At 39.2% G+C, this 19602-nt stretch overlaps 1 protein-coding gene across 1 annotated transcript in view; it reads left to right on the forward strand.

Annotated features, from left to right (window-relative positions):
* The window catches only part of DENND5B (DENN domain containing 5B), a 218866-nt gene that overhangs the window by 122848 nt on the left and 76416 nt on the right, over positions 1–19602 (forward strand). The gene's annotated exons all lie outside the window — the stretch shown is intronic.

The following is a 19602-nucleotide window of genomic DNA, read 5'->3' on the forward strand; positions in this document are numbered from 1 at the left end:
GGGGGGTGGAAATATAAAAGCATTAGCTTGGCTGATTTGCATAGGTTTATTTTTTTAATGGAAGTAACCTTTTTTTCCTGATTATACATATTCATTGTAAAAGAAGCATATTTCTCTTTATAATAAAAGTGAGAGAATCCTCTTACTTTTATTATACCTCTTACTGCCGTGCAGACTTTGCTCACTCTCTCTCTTTTTTTTTTTTTTTTTTTAACGGATTAGTAAAGGTTCAAAACTCAGCTGACACTGGAAAGGCACAGACAGAATTGTTAACTCTGAAGCTTTCTAAGGTGATTAGCTTTGGCTCTTTGCCTATGGGTGATTTCATGGAGTGAGAGAAGGGGTACAGGCATGTGAAGCAGACACAGTTCTCCTAGGTCTAACAGTTCCACCGAAGTTATATGGAGTTTTTGTGTTTTGTTTTTAATCCCAAAGGAAGCAAGCTATCGTTGTGATGCTTTTCATTCAAAATTCTCCCAAAACATACTTTAGAAACAAACAATTTGGGTTTTATTTTACCAGTGCATTTGCGATGACTAATGTTGAGCCTAGACTAAAGCACTGGTTCCAGTCTGAACCTGAATTTGCAGAGGAGATAGAGATGCTGTGTTTTTTGGATAGTGAATTGACAGAAAATGTGCATTGATGAGTTTTTCGAAAAATGTGGCACAGATATTTAGTTTAGCATTTTCCTAACTTGTATTTAGGCTGGCAGAACTGTAGTGCAGTCTTCTGACTGTGGCTGTCAAACTTATTTTACCAGTTTCCTTTTTTTTTCTTTTCTATTTTAAATTATAAATGAGGCTGAGCCAAGTAGGCTGTATTTGTACTTCCCCATCTTGTGTGGATGTTGACACTGTTTGTGTGTTGACAGCCCTTCACGAGGTTGCATTTTCTTCAGTTTATTCTCATCATGTTCTCTGATAATGTGTTGCAGTGTCTCAGTTTTTGTTGTCGGGAAGTTCTTCTCTAATGACTAATTTAAATTCTTTCCTGTCCTTGTGCCATCACTTTCTTAGTGCTGGTCATTACCTGCAGATCACCCTTTGGTATCCAAAATATTTAATGTTAAGTAATTCTCTCTTCTTTTCAATGTCTTCCTTTTTTCCCTGAAAGGACTGGGATTAGAGAGTTGCTTGGAGGGGCAAGGGCTTGGAGCTTAATACTTTCAGGTTTATTAGCTTATTAGTAAAAAGAACTTTAGATCCTGAATTTTCAAGAGATCTTCCCAATCATTTAATTCCATGTCCTGTTCTACCTAGAGAAGCAATTTGGTATTGGAAGAATATTGATTTTTGAAGTGAAAACAATCATGAGTTCAAATCTCTGTTCTGTAACTTGCTAACTGAACCTTGGACAAGATACATAATCTTCCTATGTGTCAGTCAGTTCATCTTTATGGAGATAACAGGTTTTTTCCTTCCTCTCTCACTGATTCATTCTGACAAAGTGAGAAATCTGTGCTGACTAAACGATAACCAGTGTTATTGTAATTATTATCAGTTTTATCAGTCCTACATAATCCTTTATAAATTATGCACATCTAAAGTTGTGAAATTCTGACATGTTCAGTTCAGTTCAGTTCAGTTGCTCAGTCATGTCCAACTCTTTGTGACCCCATGGACTGCAGCACGTCAGGCCTCCCTGTCCATCCCCAACTCCCGGAGCGTTCTCAAACTCATGTCCATTGAGTCAGTGATGCCATCCAGCTATCTCATCCTCTGTCGTCCCCTTCTCCTCCTGCCTTCAATCTTTCCCAGCATCAGGGTCTTTTCCAGTGAGTCAGTTCTTCACAACAGGTGGCCAAAGTATTGGAGTTTCAGCTTCAGCATCAGTCCTTCAAATATTCAGGACTGATTTCCTTTAGGATGGACTAGTTGGATCTCCTTGCAGTCCAAGGGGCTGTGAAGAGTCTTCTCCAACACCACAGTTCAAAAGCATCAATTCTTCGGGACTCAGCTTTCTTTATAGTCCAACTCTTACATCCTACATGACTACTGGAAAAACCATAGCTTTGACTAGATGGACCTTTGTCAGCAAAGTAATGTCTCTGCTTTTTAATGTCTCTGACATATTACTGCACTTAAAATATTAACTGTTAAATTGTCCAGGCATTTGTTTCAGGGTTGAGAACTTAACAAACTTTCTCTTATACTGAAAGTCATGTTTTTTAAAGAAAAAAACCCTTCATATTCACACTTTCTGTTTTAAATAGCACTTTATGTCTTGGTGCTTTTGCACTATCTTTCTGCTCTACTTCATTAGCTTATTCCATTTAGTTTATGGAGTCTGTTGAAAAGTTACAGTTGATTAATATCTACACATTTATTTCAATTTCAAACTAAGAAGACAATATTTATTAGCATGTTTTTGTACTCAAATGAGTTTAGTTTTTTTTTTTTTTTTGTAACTTGGTCTTTGATGCTGAGAAGAGTGAATCCTGAGATTGTAGAATTCTACATATATATATATATTTTAAAGTGTCATACCTTGTAATTTTCTAATCATTCACAGAAATCACTTTGTATTAGGAATTATATGTTAAAATGCCTTGTACATTTTGACTTTTCCCCCAACACTTAATCCTCTCAACAATGAGTTATTAGTGCCCATGCTTTTAATGAAGGGGGAAATTAATGCTCAAGGAAGCTTAGTAACCTACCCAAGATCACATAGCTGTTGGGTAATGTGATAGAGCTGAGAACGGGCTTGGATCTGTCTTTCTCCAGAATTCTTACCCACATGTTAGCTATATTGGACATTGCACTTAACCTCTCCTTATCTATCTCATTATTTATTTTTTTTTACTTTATTTTTTTTTTAATTTTTTTGGCCACACTGCCCAGCATATGGGCCCTTAGTTCCCTGACCAAGGTTTGAACCCATGCCTCCTACAGTGGAAACTTGGGAGTCTTAACCACGGACCACCGGAGAAGTCCCTGTGTCTCAGTATTTATTTTTAAATCATAAATTCACCTCTGAGGGTCTTTTGTAAAGGTTCCGTATTAAATAATTGTAGATTATCTGTGTAAATGCAGATTTTAACAGTAGGAGACCCCAGTTCGATTCATGGGTTGGGAAGATCCACTGGGGAAGGAACAGGCTACCCTTTCCAGTATTCTTGGGCTTCCCTGGTGGCTCAGCTGTAAAGAATCTGCCTGCAATGTGGGAGACCTGGGTTTGATTGTTGGGTTGGGAAGATCCCCTGGATAAGGGAAAGGCTACCCACCCCAGTATTCTGGCCTGGAGAATTTTATGGACTATATAGTTCATGGGGTTGCAAAGAGTCTGACATAAGTGAGCAACGTTTACTTCACTTTAGTTCACTTCTCCCATTAGAGAAAGAAAGGAATGAACTAAGAGTTGTTGGGTTGATCTGTACTCTGGTGCCATTTTTCATTTCTCCTGACTGTATTTTAGGGTTTTTAATGATATCTGATCATTTCTTGTTCACTGATGTCATACAATTTTAAAACATTGCAAACGTTGAACAATTACTATGAAAACCCAAAGTGAATAAAAGTATAGATGGATTTCAGTGATGAAGATGTCTTTCTAGACTGATTTGAAATTCTTGTCCACAGCCCATATAAATCTATCCAGTCTGTTGTTTCGAAAGTGTGTTAATCACAGTCACTTTGCAGTGGTAACTGGCTAGACATTTTAAGAGGAGAAGGAATCCAAGAGGTAAAGACTCTTTTTTAGAACCCCGAATCAGAAAAGAGTACTTTTCTTTGAGGCCTACAAATACTTGGAGCAAGACAGTGGGAAGATTGGAGTCTGATCATCTTTTCAAAGAAACAGTGGAAGAATGAAAAGAATTTAAACAGCAGGGTCTAACTTTTGATACCAGTAATTAAAGTCTCAGGACATTTTTGGACCTTGCTTACGTCCTTTGATTCTTCACAATGGAAATAAGCAGTTACAGCCCACGCTGCACTGGCTGCCTGTGAGCCTTCACAGTGCTCCTCTCCCTCTCCTCCCTTTGCAAACTGTGCATGATTTAACGTTTTCAGAAAGTAGAAGCTGCTTGAAATTTTCTTGAAGAAGTTGGGAGCCTTCTAAACACAGATTGCTAGTTATGCTCAACTAAACTTTATAGCTTATTTATTATGGAGCTGATAAATATAAAGCAGACTTGATATTTTGATGGCAAAAAATGGATTCCCCTGCCCAATATCCAAAAAGCATTAGAATTTTAACAGCTTAGGCCAATATCTTTATACTATTAGTTTTACCTTGTAGTAAATGAAAACTTAATATTAAGAAATTTTTCTTAATAAATTTTTATTACATATTCAAGAAACTTGGTCAGTTATATGACTAGTACGTATCTCCTTCCAGTTTGTGTTCTTAATTTTCTTTTAGGGATCTTTTGATGAATTAAGATACTCTTAATTGTAAGTGATTAAGATGTTCTTAATCATAAATTCCAATTTATTGGTCTTCCTTGTGAATTAACTTTGTGTTCTATTTAAGAAATCCTTCTCTATTCTGAGTTCATAAAAATGGTCTACATTTTTTCTAAACGTTTTAAAGTTACGTTTAGCATGTAAGGCCTTAGTCTGTAAGAAATCGATTTTTGTTTATGTTGTGAATAAGAGATCAAACTTAATATTTTAGAAATATCTGTAACTAGATATTCTATGCTAGTTATTAGATAAACCATTCTTCTTCACTCTGATCTGCAGTGCCACTTCTGTCTTGTATAAGTTTCTGTATATGAAGTTCCTGTATGTATTTCTGGACAGTCAGTTTATTCTGCCAGTTTTTCGGTCCCTGTACTAAATCACACTGTTGTAATTACTACGGCTTTACAGTAAGTCTCAGAACCTTGTAGGATAGTTCTCTTCACCACCTCTTTTTTATTGAAGTTTCATTGAATCTAGTTTTGAGACAGTTAACATATTTAGAGTATTATCCTCCCCTTCATGAAAATGGTATGTCTCTCCATTTATAAGGGCTTTCTCTAGTGTCTCTAGGTAAAGATTTATGACAACAAAGTAAATGACAAGGTATAAATAATGATGGTTTTATTTCTTAATTTTCTATCTTTGTCACCTTTTTTTTCTTGTCTTATAGTCCTAACTAGGCTTTTCAGTACTGTGCAGAATGGAATTGATAGTAGCAGACATCCCTGTCTTTTTCCTGATGTTAAAAAGAATCCTTTTAATGCTTCACTCTTAACATTTGCTATGGTGTTTCTGGTAAATATCTTGTACCAGATTAAAGACTTTTCATTTATCCCTAGAATGTTCAAAGTTTTTAAAAATCATGAATGCATGTTGTATATTATTGAATATTCTTTCTGCATCAAGTAAGGTGATCTTGTTTTTCTCACTTTAATCATTTAGTAAGATGAAAAATATACATTCCGCCCTTATATTCCTGTGACAAACCTGCCTTGGTCATGGTTTTCACTTATGGCTTGCTGATATTTTGATTAGAAGTTTTGCATCTATGTATTTGATTGATTTGGCTTATTTTTATTTCTTGTACTATCTTACCTGGTTTTTGGTATTAAGATTATTCTAGCTCCAGAACTCTTGCCTGGAAAATCCCATGGACAGAGGAGCCTGGTAGGCTGTGGTTCATGGGGTTGTGAAGAGTTGGACACGAGTGAGCGACTTCCGTTTCACTTTTCACTTTCATGCATTGGAGGAGGAAATGGTAACCCACTCCAGTGTTCTTGCCTGGAAAATCCCAGGGATGGGGGAGCCTGGTGGGCTGCCATCTATGGGGTCACACAGAGTCGGACACGACTGAAGTGACTTAGCAGCAGCAGCAGCTTCATAGAATGAGTTGAAAAGTATTCCATTTTGCTCTGCAAGATAAAATGGAGAAGAATTCATTTAAGATTGTCATTGTTTGATCCATGACTATTTGAGGGAACCTGTCAGTCTGTTTGGTCTTGTTGGAAAGATGTTAAGTACCAGAGCAGTATCTTTAATGGTTTATTTAGGTTTTTCTATATCAGTAACCTCAGATATGCAGATGACACCACCCTCTTGGCAGAAAGCAAAGAACTAAAGAGCTTCTTGATGAAAATGAAAGAAGAGAGTGAAAAAGCTGGCTTAAAACTCAACATTCAGAAAACTAAGATCTTGGCATCTGGTCCCATCACTTCATGGCAAATAGATGGGGAAACAGTGGAAACAGTGAGAGACTTTATTTTCTTGGGCTCCAAAATTACTGCGGATGGTGACTGTAGCCATGAAATTAAAAGACGCTTGCTCCTTGGAAGAAAAGGTATGACCAACCTAGACAGCATATTAAAAAGCAGAGACATTACCAACAAAGATCCATCTAGTCAAAGCTATGGTTTTTCCAGTAGTCATGTAGGATGTGAGAGTTGGACTATAAAGAAAGCTGAGCACCAAAGAATTGACGCTTTAGAACTGTGGTGTTGGAGAAGACTCTTGAGAGTCCCTTGGACAGCCAGGAGAGCCAACCAGTCAGTCCTAAAGGAAATCAGTATTCCCTTTGAATATTTCCTTTGAATTCAGGGAATCAGTATTCCCTGACTATTCACTGGAAGGACTGATGCTGAAGCTGAAACTCCAATACTTTGGCCACCTGATGCAAAGAACTGACTCAGATGGTTGGATGGCATCACTGACTCAGTGGACATGAGTTTGAGTAAACTCCGGAAGTTGGTAATGGACAGGGAGGCCTGGCGTGCTGCAGTTCATGAAGTTGCAAAGAGTTGGACACGACTGACTGAACTGAATTGAAGTGACTTCTCCTCTCCCATCTCCCTCCCACTCCTCCTCTGTCATCATTATCATCATCATTGTCACTATCATCAACTGCGGACAAAAGTCAAATATTTTTGTTATACCACAGACGATTCCCTGGCCTTTGACTGTGATCCCTTATAGCACAAGGATCCTAACAGTTAAGACAATGTTGGCATATTACTGGTCCCATTGTTATTACTGTTTAGTTCAGTCTGTCATCCTGTTGTATGAAAATGTCTCCCAGGGCATTGCCCTGGGAAGCACAGAGGTATCTGTATAGTAGTTGAGTGTGATCACACGCTTGCAAAGGCATATAAGTCAGCCCTTTATGCTTTTGTCTGTCTTGCCCTTTTAGACAGCAGATGTTTCACCTGCCTGTTCTAACTCTCAGTTAAGCCATTACTGTGAGGGTGATAAACAGCATCGTATGTCCGTTTGATGTGGTATCTCTTTACCCACTGTTGGACTCTGTGTGCTGTGAAGCATGTTGTGTCCCATGCTCTGAAAATGTGTAACTTGTCAGCCCACATTGGTAGAGTATCTTCTGTTCCACTCCTCTCCTAGTATTTTAAGCATTTGCATCTAGTTCAGACTGCAAAGCCCAGTCTGAAGCATCTATTCCTGGTAGGACCCATTTACAGCCCTCCTACCAGGGCCGCTGGCATTAATCCAGTGTAATCTACTTGCTGGCTTTGTGTAGCAGGGCCTTCCCCTCTGGGGAATCTTCCCCATAGCCATCTGCAGCCTCTGTCTCTCTTGTTAGCAGACAAAATCGTTGTTGTTGGCAATTTGTGCCTCAGAGGTTATAAGAAGATTATGTATAGATTCAGCCCATCTCTGCATTGCTGAAGTCTCTAGGTGGGCATTTCAAGGGAGTGTATCAAAAGGTCCACTTCGGGGTCACAGTTACCTCCCAAACCTGAAAGTGGATTCTTCTGATGAGCGTTAGCATGTCCTATTTAATGTGGTCCATGGATTCCCAGAGGGATTTCCATATGGCTGCAGCTTACACAGACATCCTTTTAGTAGTCCAGTTTTCCACTGTGTGTGAGTCAGTAAAAACCTAAGCATATGTACTTTTGGATTTCCCAGGTGACTCAGCAGTGAAGAATCTGCCTGCAATGCAGGAGGCACAGGAGCTGCAGGTTTGATCCTTGGGTTAGGAGATCCCCTGGAGGAGGGCATAGCAACCCACTCCAGTAATCTTGCCTGGAGAATCCATGGACAGAGAAGCCTGGCGGGCTATAGTCCATGGGGCCACAGAGAGTTGAACACAACTGAAGTGACTTAGCACACACACACACACACATGGACTTTTACCATTGTTTAGTTCGTCCATCACTGCTAAGAAAACAGCATGCAAGTCAGTCCACTGAGCCCATTTGTGTTTACCTGCTTCAATCAAAGTAATGGCCTTCATCTTGAATCAGTCACCCATAACCAAGAAGCTCTGTGTTGGTCAGTTGAGAAATATTTATGCTGTCCAAGTGACAATATAATCTGGTACCTCCTCACTCAGTTCTCTGGGAAAAAAAGCTCTTGGTTGTATCTCCTTGTATTTTCCTCCTAACAAGATTCTATATAAACTCTTATGTGCATTGTCTTCCTCATTAGAGTGTTTTTCTGATCACCCAAGACACCGTGATTATATAGGGTTTCAGTATCATTTTGTCTTTCAGTTTATAGGGGCAGTTTAGACTAACGTGCAGTAGCAGGCTAGTGATTGCCTCTCAAATGGAAGTTCTCCAGTCCAGAATCCCAGTTGTTTTTTGTCGCTGGGAGTCAATCACAGGCTTTTGCCCTAAGTGCCAGTCTGTGTTCTCTGTAGAGCTGCTGTACAGAGTTTGTCTACAGACTCCAGCTTCTTGTCTGCAACACTGTACGGGCTTAGGCAGTCTTGTTCTCATTTAGCATAATGTCCAATTAATATTGTTTGGAGGGCAGTTGACATGCCATCTGTTTTATGTTGGGGGAAGACATAGTATGTTTAGTATAGTATCTATCTTTAGTATAGTATCTATAGATAGTATCTGTCCTGTTTAGACATAGTATCTATTCCTATAAACCACTGAAGCAAGCCTGTGGACAACTCTACACATGGGCTTCACCAGATGGTCAGTACTGAAATCAGATTGATTATATTCTTGGTAGCTGAAGATGGAGATGCTCTACACAGTGAACAAAAACAAGATCTGGAGCTGACTGTGGCTCACATCACCAGCTCCTTATTGCAAACTTCAGGCTCAAATTGAAGAAAGTAGTGAAAACCAGTAGGTCATTCAGTGAATGTGAAAGTGTGAGTTGTTCAGTCATGTCCAACTCTTTGTGACCTCATGGGCAGAAGACCCCATGGACTGTAGCCTGCCAGGCTCTCCTGTTCATGGGATTCTCCAAGCAAGAATACTGGAGTGGGTTGCCGTTGGCTTTTTTAGGGGATCTTCCCGATCTGGGAATCAAACCTAGATCTGCTGCATTGCAGGCAGATTCTTTACCATCTGAGATAACAGGGAAACCCCCAAAACATATGGGATTAAAAAAAAAGAATACTGGAGTGGGTTGCCATTCCGTTCTCCAGGGGGTCTTCCCAACCCAGGGATCAAACCTGGATCTCCTGCATTGTAGGCAGATTCTTTACTGTCTGATCCACCAGGAAAGCCTAGGCCATTCAGATACGACCTAAGTCAAATCCCTTATCATTATACAGTGGAGTTTGAGTAGATTCAAGGAATTAGACCTGGTAAACAGAGTGCCTGAAGAACTGTGGACAGAGCTTCATAACATTGTGCAAGAGGTAGTGATCGAAACCATCCCCAAGAAAAAGAAATGCAAAAAGTCGAAGTGGTTGTTGAGGAGGCCTTACAAATAGCTGAGAAAAGAAGAGAAACAGAAGGCAAATAGAAAGGGAAATATATACCCAACTGAATGCAGAATTCCAAAGACTAGCAAAGAAAGATAAGAGAGCCTTCTTAAGTGAACAATGCAGAGAAATAAAGGAAAACAATACAATGGGAAAAAATAGAGATATTTTCAAGAAAATTAGAGATACCAAGGGAACATTTCATGGAAAGATGGGCACAAAAAAAAGGGTAGAAATGGCAAGGACCTAACAGAAGAAGAAGATATTAAGAAGAGGTAGCAAGAATACACAGAAGAACGGTACAAAAAATGTCTTAATGACCCAGATAACCACAATGGTGCAGTCACTCACATAGAGCCAGACATCCGGGAGTGTGAAGTCAAGTGGGCCTTGGAAAGTATCACTATGAGCAAAGCTAGTGAAGGCGATGGAATTCCAGTTGAGCTATTTCAAATCCTAAAGGATGATGCCTTTAAAGTGTTGCACTCTATATGCCAGCAAATTTGGAAAACTCAGCAGTGGCCACAGCACTGGAAAAGGTCAGTTTTCATTCCAATACCAAAGAAAAGCAATGCCAAAGAATGTTCAAATTACTGTATAGCTGCACTCATTTCATATACTACCAAGATTATGCTCAAAATCCTTCAAGCTTTGTTTCAGCAGTCCATGAATGGAAAGCTTCCAGATGTACAAGCTGGATTTAGAAAAGGCAGAGGAACCAGAGATCAAATTGCTGACAACTGCTGAATCATAGAAAAGGCAAGAGAATTCATGAAAAACATCTACTTCTGCTTCATTAACTATGCTAAAGCCTTTCACTGTGTGGATCACAATAAATTATGGAAAATTCTTCTAGAGATGGAAATACCGCCTTACTGCCTCCTGAGAAATGTGTATGCCGATTAAGAAGCAGTAGTTAGAACCAGACATGGAACAACAGACTGGTTCAAAATTGGGAAAGGAGTACATTGAGGCCACCCTGCTTATTTAATTTCTATGCAGAGTACATCATGCTAAATTCTGGGCTGGATGACTCACAAGCTGGAATCAAGATTGATGGGAAAAATATCAACAACCTTAGATACGCAGATGATACCACTCTAATGGCAGAAAGTGAAGAGGAACTAACGAGCCTCTTGATGAAGGTGAAAAAGGAGAGTGAAAAAGCTGGCTTCAAACTCAGCATTCAGAAAGCAAAGATCATAGTATCTAGTCCCATGACTTTATGACAAATAAGATGGATGAAAAGTGGAAACAGTGACAGACTTTATTTCCTTGGGCTCCAAATTCACTGTGGGTGGTGACTGCAGCCATGAAATTCAAAGACTCTTGCTCCTTGGAAGAAATGCTATGACCAACCTAGACAGCATATAAAATGGAGAAACATCACTTTGCCAACAAAGGTCCATATAGTTTTTCCAGTAGTCATGTATAGATGAGAGAGGTGGACCATAAAGAAAGCTGAGCACAGAAGAATTGATGCTTTTGGATTCTGCTGCTGGAGAAGACTCTTGAGAGTCCCTTGGACTGCAAGCAGATCAAACCAGTTAATCTTAAGGAAATCAACCCTGAAAATTCCTTGGAAGGACCAGTGCTAAAGCTGAAGGTCCAATACTTTGGCCACCTGATATGAAGAGCTGACTCATTGGAAAAGGCCCTGATTCTGGAAAAGATTGAGGGCAAGCGGAGAAGATGGCAACAGAGAATGAGATGGTTGAATGGCATCACTGACTCAATGGACATGAGTTTGAACTAACTCTGGAAGACAGTGAAGGACAGGGAAGCCTGGCATGTTGCATTCCATGGGGTGTCAGAGAGTTGAACACAGCTTAGAGACTGAACAACAACAACAAAGCCTGTTGAAAGATTCCAGTTTTCACCCAGACTTTAACCTTAATCCAGTCAACCTTAACTTTTTTCATATTCTCTCAATCTAATTGTAGCCTGTGTTAAGACTTCATCAGAGGGTTTTGGTATCATAGCGCATGCCGTCCCATCCAAGTAAAGGAGTCCCAGAAACTTCTGTTCCCTGATCATTTTAGCCAGCAGGGGGTTTGAGCCAAGAGACTTTGGTCCTTCTTTTCAGTCTTCACCTCAGATAATCTGCCTGTTACCCTGTATGGTTTCTCATTATAATCTTTGCTTTCCCTGTGTCTTAAATTTGTCCAAACTGGGGTAGATAGACACAACTAGTTTAAGGCCATTTTATACAGGGATACTAGCAGGGTCCCTGGAGAAGGCAATGGCTCCCCACTCTAGTACTCTTGCCTGGAAAATCCCATGGACGGAGGAGCCTGGTGGGCTGCAGTCCTTGGGGTCACTAGGAGTTGGACACAACTGAGCGACTTCACTTTGACTTTTCACTTTCCTGCACTGGAGAAGGAAATGGCAACCCACTCCAATATTCTTGCCTGGAGAATCCCAGGGACGGGGGAGCCTGATGATCTGCCGTCTGTGGGGTCGCACAGACTCAGACACGACTGAAGCGACTTAGCAGCAGCAGGAGGATCCCTTTGATCCAGCCAGTCTCAAATAGTACTGTGTTAAATCCTTTGTTTCAGGGACTTCTCTGGTGGTCCAGTGGTTAGGGATCTACTTTGCAATGCAGGGGACATGATTTTGGTCCCTGATGGAAGAGCTCAGATCCCACATGGGTTTAGTAAGCCTGAGTGCTGCAACAAAGACCTAAGGCAGCCAAATAAATAAATAAAAATAAACATTTTTTAAAAGACCTTTGTTTCAACCCCATCAATGCCCATTTTATTCATCTCATTTCTTAATAACCATCCACAGATTTCCATCCTTCGGGGATGAGTCCTGTGATGCCTTTCTTTTTCCTCTTTTCCACTCCTCTGCTGCTGCTGCTAAGTCGCTTCAGTCAGGTCCGACTCTGTGCGACCCCATAGGCAGCAGCCCACCAGGCCCCCCTGCCCCTGGGATTCTCCAGGCAAGAACACTGGAGTGGATTGCCATTTCCTTCTCCAGTGCAAGATAGTGAAAAGTGAAAGCTTAGCCGCTCATGGGGTGAATTCATCTGGGTTATTCTACTTCACATTTTTAGAGGGAGTCAGGCAGTCCCTGTTCTTTGTGTAAACATAGTAGCTTTTATCCAGTTCACTAGGCTGGCTGTTCTCTCAGGAATAACCCACTGTGATGTCTGTGTCATGGATAGCCATCTGTGATTGTCCCATAGTTAGCTGTGGTCCTGCATCAACTCTTCCACTCTACAGCATTTAAGAATGAATATACTGCTCCTAAATTTCTTTCTTAGTCCTTTAGTAAAGCTTCTTCAGGAAGCTGGTGGTGCCAGTCTACAAAGGAAATGATAGTTCCTTCACAGTAAGCCCCTGTTCTCGGTAGTTTCTTGGTTTTGCCCTTCCCAACCCCCACAGTGAACCTTGGTGACCTTTGTCCCCAGATAATTGTTCCCTTTGAGGGAAGCTTTGAAGCTAGATTGCCCAGCAACAAAATCTGACCTTGCAGTCTCTTTTAATTTTGTTTTAGCTGTTATAGCTCAATCAATCAAGGAATTGCACGTGTCACTTTTTTTCTTACTGGTTTCTTTATACATCCATTGAAACAACTCCCCAGGAGTTAGATCCATCAATAAATTCCATTAACAACTTTTACCTTCAGTGATTTATCTCAGCACAACTTTTGCTCTATACCGTGATTAACCATGTGGCCTCCCATGGGTCAACAGTTCCTCATACCCTGCCCTGCTCCTCATTGTTTCTCCAGTTCCTCATACCCTGCCCTGCTCCTCATCCTTTCTCTCCCCAGACCACATGTTTCTACAAACCTAAGTCATTCTGTTAGCTCCCACATTTTCTGACACTGAATGAGAGTTTTTTTTCTTTCCTGAACATCTGTCAGACATGATACTGGCAATTCAGTTCACTTTGACACTAGCCACGTGAATTTAACATCAGGTTTAAAGTTTTGATCCTGCAGAACTGCCCTCATTTCAGACACCAGCCACAAATAGGGTGATCAGGTTACCCACATTTCTGTCCAGCCAACTGTGAATTCAGGATTCACTAGAGCAGCTCATAAAACTCAGGGAAGCACTTTACTTACTGTCACCATTTATCACAAAGACTACAACTCAGAAACAGCCAAATGGAGATGTATAGGAGAACGTATGCGAGGAGGAACGCATAGCTTCCGTGCCTGGAGGGCGGGCCTCCCCCCACCCCCACCTCAGTGTGTTCACCAACCTAGAAGCTCCTCTATTCCTTCTTGAATCAATTTTTGTTCATTTCTTATTTATCTAGGAAAAATTCTCTGGCCGTTCAGCGTATTGACATAAAGTCTTAATTATATTTCCTTATCATCTTAGTCTCTGCTGTCTGTAGTTTTGTTCCCCTTTTCATCCCTCATGCTGTTTATTTGTGCCTGCTCTCTTTTTTCTCTTGATTATTTTCCCATAAAGTGTGTCAGTTTTACTACTCTTTATAAAGAACTTTTACCTTTGTCTGTATTTTCTGTTGTATCTTTATTTTCTACTTTATTAATTAATGGTTTTGTTTTTTATTTGCATTGGGCTCACCCCACCCCCAAATATTAGCATCTAGAGTGTTTGAGTGCTGTGATCGTTGTACCCTACAAGTCTTCAGTTCAGTCACTCAATCATGTCTGACTCCTTGCAACCCCATGGACTGCAGCACCCCAGGCCTCCCTGTCCATCACCAGCTCCCAAAGTTTACTCAAACTCATGTCCATTGAGTCAGTGATGCCATCCAGCCATCTCATCCTCTTGTCATCCCCTTCTCCTCCCGCCTTCAATCTTTCCCAGCATCAGGGTCTTTTCAAATGAGTCAGTTCTTCGCATCAGGTGGTCAAAGTATTGGAGTTTCAGCTTCAGCATCAGTCCTTCCATTGAATATTCAGGACTGATTTCCTTTAGGATGGACTGGTTGGATCTTATTTGCAGTCCAAGGGACTCTCAAGAGTCTTCTCCAGCACCACAGTTCAAAAACATCAATTCTTCGGTGCTCAGCTTTCTTTATAGTCCAACTCTCATATCCATACATGACTACTGGAAAAACCATAACTTTGACTAGACAGACCTTTGTTGGCAAAGTAATATCTCTGCTTTATAATATGCTGTCTAGCTTGGTCATAGCTTTTCTTCCAAGGAGCAAGCGTCTTTTAATATCATGGCTGCAGTCACCATCTGCAGTTATTTTGGAGCCCAAAGAAATAAAGTCTGTCACTGTTTCCATGTTTCCCCATCTATTTGCCATGAAGTCTTAGTATCTGGTATTTTCATTATTCAATATTCTAATGATTTTAAATTTTTCATTTATTTTAACCATTTGCCTTTCTCCTTTTTTTTCTTTTTTGCCTTTTTTTGAAATAATTGAAAGATTTTTCTCATTTGTTTTTTTAATTTAATTATTGTAGATGTGATACGCTCTGTTTCCCTTTATTAATGGTAAGCTTTGAGGTTTTAACATGAACACTCAGTATTATGTTAATAAGAATCTTTAAAATACAGATACTCTAAAAATGCTTTGACTTCAGTCACCCCCATCATGGCTTACTTATTATAGTTGTTCAAAATTTTAATAATCCCTCAAGTTAGATATATTTATTTACTTGATTTTGCTTGAACTTACTCATAATTGCCATTTGTTGAAAATTCACATTCCATCTTATATCTTAAATATTTCTTCTGGGATTAGTCTCCTTATTCCTAAAGTTTATCCTTACAAGTTCCTTAAGTGAGGTGGTGTTCTCTATTAGATTTTGTTCATCTAACGGTGTTTTAAATTTGTCCTTGTTTTTGAAAGATGGTTTCATTAGATATTAAATTCTGTACTGAAAGGTTTGTTTTCCTCTCCCTCTTAGCACATTATATTCCAGTATCTTCTTGAAACCATTCCATTCTCATTTAAATGAGAAGTCATTTATTATAGTCACTCTCATTGTAATTCCTTGGCCAGAAATCTTTTTTCATTCTGGCTCTATATATGATTTTCTGTTTGTCCTTGGTGTCCCATATTTTTACTGTGATTTATCTAGATGAGGATTTCTTTATTTGTCCTAGTGTGATTCATTGTGTTTCCTGAAATCTAGGATTAATATTTCTCACCAGTTTTGGATAATTCTCAGTTTTCTTTCTGAATTTTACTTCCATCTGTCTTTTTTCTTTTTTTATCCTCTTGAAACTTTAATTAAATGTGTTACTCTGTCTTGCTCAGTCTTCCATATCTTTCGACCTCTTTTTCTGTCTGTCTGTCTCTTTGCTGTATTCTGATTGATTTATCTCTCACCTTATTCTCCTTTTGCCCATGTTTAATCAATCCTTAGTTAACCCTTCCTTTGACATTTTAATTTCAGTGGTCCTATAAATAGTCTTACTCCTAATTTTTCTCTTAATTTCCTTAAATACATTAAACATACACATCTTACATTCTTTTTCACATAAATTCAGTATTTCATGAATTGAGGATTGAGGATTTATTCCTCCAGGGAGGGTTTATATTTTCTTTCACCAAGTACCTGAATTCACTGGCAGCACAGATTAGTTTACTTTAAGTTATAGTTTTCACTGTGAGTCTTTCTTTGGGCCTTACAAATAGCATGAGAGCCCTAAACACCTTTGAAAACTAGCCAGTAGATAGGAATTTTCAGGAAGGCTTTTTTCCACCTTCCTCCCTGGGCCAGGGCCAGGGCCAGAGCAGACAACTTTCGTTGGCAACACAGACTTTTTGTTGTAATCATTTTGGTTTTATTTTTTCCTTTCTTGGTCTCCTTTCCCTGAGTTTTTTGCCCTTTTTAGATCTGACTTTTTTGCAAGAGGATCTACCATTTTAATTCTAGCCCTTCTTGAACTTTGTCCCTCAGCATGCACAAAAATAATACTGAAGCTTTGGCCACCTTAGTTCAGTAAACACTCCAAAGACAGCCAGACATTTCATCTTTACCACACTGAAATCTCACTCCCATTTTGTTCCCGGCCTCCAATGACTTCCTTTATATTTTTTTGCAAATTCATATGGTCACGTACTGGGTGTTAAATAGTTATTTTATTTACCATTTTTAGGTTAGTTTTGGAGCCCTAGTCTGTAACGTTGTCATAAATAGAAATGTTTAAAACAGATCATTGAACTAAAAATGAACAGATTGTGACAGTTATTATAGAATATAACAAATGTTAGGTATAATATCACTGTTAGTAATATAAAAAGGGAAATAATGCAGATCTTTTTTTCTTTTACCAGCAATTACCAATTATATTTAACCTACATTAAATAATTTAAGTACCCAGTATGTGTGTAAATATTTTGTTTTTGTTATAACCATTGTTGAAGCAATAAGAGATACTACTTTGCACAGATCCTCATGAGTGTTAGAAAATTATATTTTTATGAATATAGATATTTATAGGAAGTTATATTTAAAATTATGAATTAAACAAGACCTTTAATATAGAAAACAATTTTCAATGAATATATATTTCATTACCTATTTTGCAAGCCTATTTGTCTTTGAAACCTATATATACTTTCTTAAAAAGTCATCTCATATCAAATAAAAAATCATTTTCAAGTCAGATTCAAATTATTTATTCTTATAGATCCATTTTGGAGGGGATTCCACTTCCCACAGATTATTTCCATATAGATTAGATTCAGTAAGTTTTTAAAATTGTAGTAAAAAAAAAAGATGTATGAATTTACCATCGTAACTACTGCTTAGTGAAAAATTCAGTATATTCACATTGCACTAAGTATATTCAGATTGTTTTGCAACCAATCTCCAGAGGTTTTTCCTCTTGCAAAACTGAAGCTCTATACCCATTCAACAGTAACTCCCTGTTTCCTAGTCCTCTTAGTTCCTTCCTGACAACCGCCATTCTTCATTTGTTTCTATGAACTGACTACTTTAAGTACCTCATCTAAGTGGAATTATACAATATTTGTCTTTCTATGACTCGCTTATTTCACTTAGCATAATGTCGTTAACGTTCATCCACATTGTAGCATATGCCAGGATTTCCTTCCTTCTTAAGGCTGAATAACATTCCATTGTATAAAATTTTTTAAAAAGAAAAGCAAAAAAGCATTCCATTATATGTATATACCACATTTTGTTTATCCATTTACCCATTTTGTTTCCACCTTGACTACTGTGAATAATGGTACTATAAACATAGACATTTGACTATATCTTCTTCAGCACTCTGCCTTCAGTTCTTTGGGTTCAGTTCAGTTCAGTCACTCAGTCGTGTCTGACTCTGACTCTTTGCAACCCCATGAATCGCAGCACGCCAGGCATCCCTGTCCATCACCAACTCCCGGAGTTCACCCAAACTCAAGTGCATCGAGTCGGTGATGCCATCTAGTCATCTCATCCTCTGTCCTCCTCTTCTCCTCCTGCCCCCAATCCCTCCCAGCATCAGGGTCTTTTCCAGTCAACTCTTCGCATGAGGTGGCCAAAGTATTGGAGTTTCAGCCTCAGCACCAGTCCTTCCAATGAACACCCAGGAATGATCTCCTTTAGGATGGACTGGTTGGATCTCCTTGCAGTCCAAGGGACTCTCAAGAGTCTTCTCCAACACCACAGCTCAAAAGCATCGATTCTTTGGCACTCAGCTTTCTTCACAGTTCAACTCTCACATCCATACATGACCACTGGAAAAACCATAGCCTTGACTAGATGGACCTTTGTTGGCAAAGTAATATCTCTGCTTTTGAATATACTATCTAGGTTGGTCATAACTTTCCTTCCAAGGAGTAAGCGTCTTTTAATTTCATGGCTCCAATCACCATCTGCAGTGATTTTGGAGACCAAAAAAAGAAAGTCTGACACTGTTTCCACTGTTTCCCCATCTATTTCCCATGAAGTGATGGGACTGGATGCCATGATCTTCGTTTTCTGAATGTTGAGCTTTAAGCCAACTCTTTCACTCTCCTCTTTTACTTTCATCAAGAGACTTTTTAGTTCCTCTTCACTTTCTGCCATAAGGGTGGTGTCATTTGCATATCTGAGGTTATTGATATTTCTTCTGGCAGTCTTGATTCCAGCTTGTGTTTCTTCCAGTCCAGCGTTTCTCATGATGTACTCTGCATATAAGTTAATTAAGCAAGGTGACAATACACAGCCTTGATGTACTCCTTTTCCTATTTGGAACCAGTCTGTTGTTCCATTTCCAGTTCTAACTGGTTCTTTGGGAATATGTACCCAAAGTACCCAAATTCCCAAAGGGGAATTTTAGCAAGTTTTTAGTACCTACCTGCTTCCTACTGCTGCCAAACACATTTTGGTTTTCCATGGTAATAATATAGATATGCTCTTAATAGCTTTAGTATATTTCATTATATAAGTGGCCATAAATCTAACCCTTTTGTTAGTTACTTAGAATATTGCAAATAGTTTACTGTATAAATAACATTTTATACACTTAAGCATCCATGTACATATATTTTTGTTTATTTATATGATAAATTAACTAGAATTTCTGGGTCAGATGATCTGTTTTATTTTTAAGCTTTAGAAAAATATTGCTGAGTACAAAGGTCTAGCAATTTATGCTGCCTTTATAAGACGATATATGAGAATACTCTTTCCTCCACTTTTTTGCTGGGATTTTCTTTTTTAATCTTTGTCAATCTGATAAGCAAAATATAGCTCACTCTTCAGCCATCATTGAGGCTGATTTTTTAAATGCTCATTTGAATTTGTAATCTGCCTTTTGAGATACCTTTGTGAACTAGTCAGGTCCAAGGCCTCAAAGCCAGTCTGGCTCAATCAGTAGCCAGTCACTGCCCTGGGTTAGTACATGTGTAATCTTCCAGCTTTCATCAGGATGTTCACCAAAGGTATGCTGGACACGACTATCTTCACACCTGCATTGTCAGTGCTTCATAATATGTAAACCCCAGTAAGTGCGGCCTTTCCATGGGCTGTTGCACCATCAGCCAGCACTAGACCTGTCCTGTGTCACTCAGCCATCTCCTGAGGCTGTAGCCTGGGTCCTGTGCTCCCAATCTC

Source organism: Budorcas taxicolor, chromosome 5 (genome assembly GCF_023091745.1).
Source record: "Budorcas taxicolor isolate Tak-1 chromosome 5, Takin1.1, whole genome shotgun sequence".
In the NCBI taxonomy this organism is placed as follows: Eukaryota; Metazoa; Chordata; class Mammalia; order Artiodactyla; family Bovidae; genus Budorcas; species Budorcas taxicolor.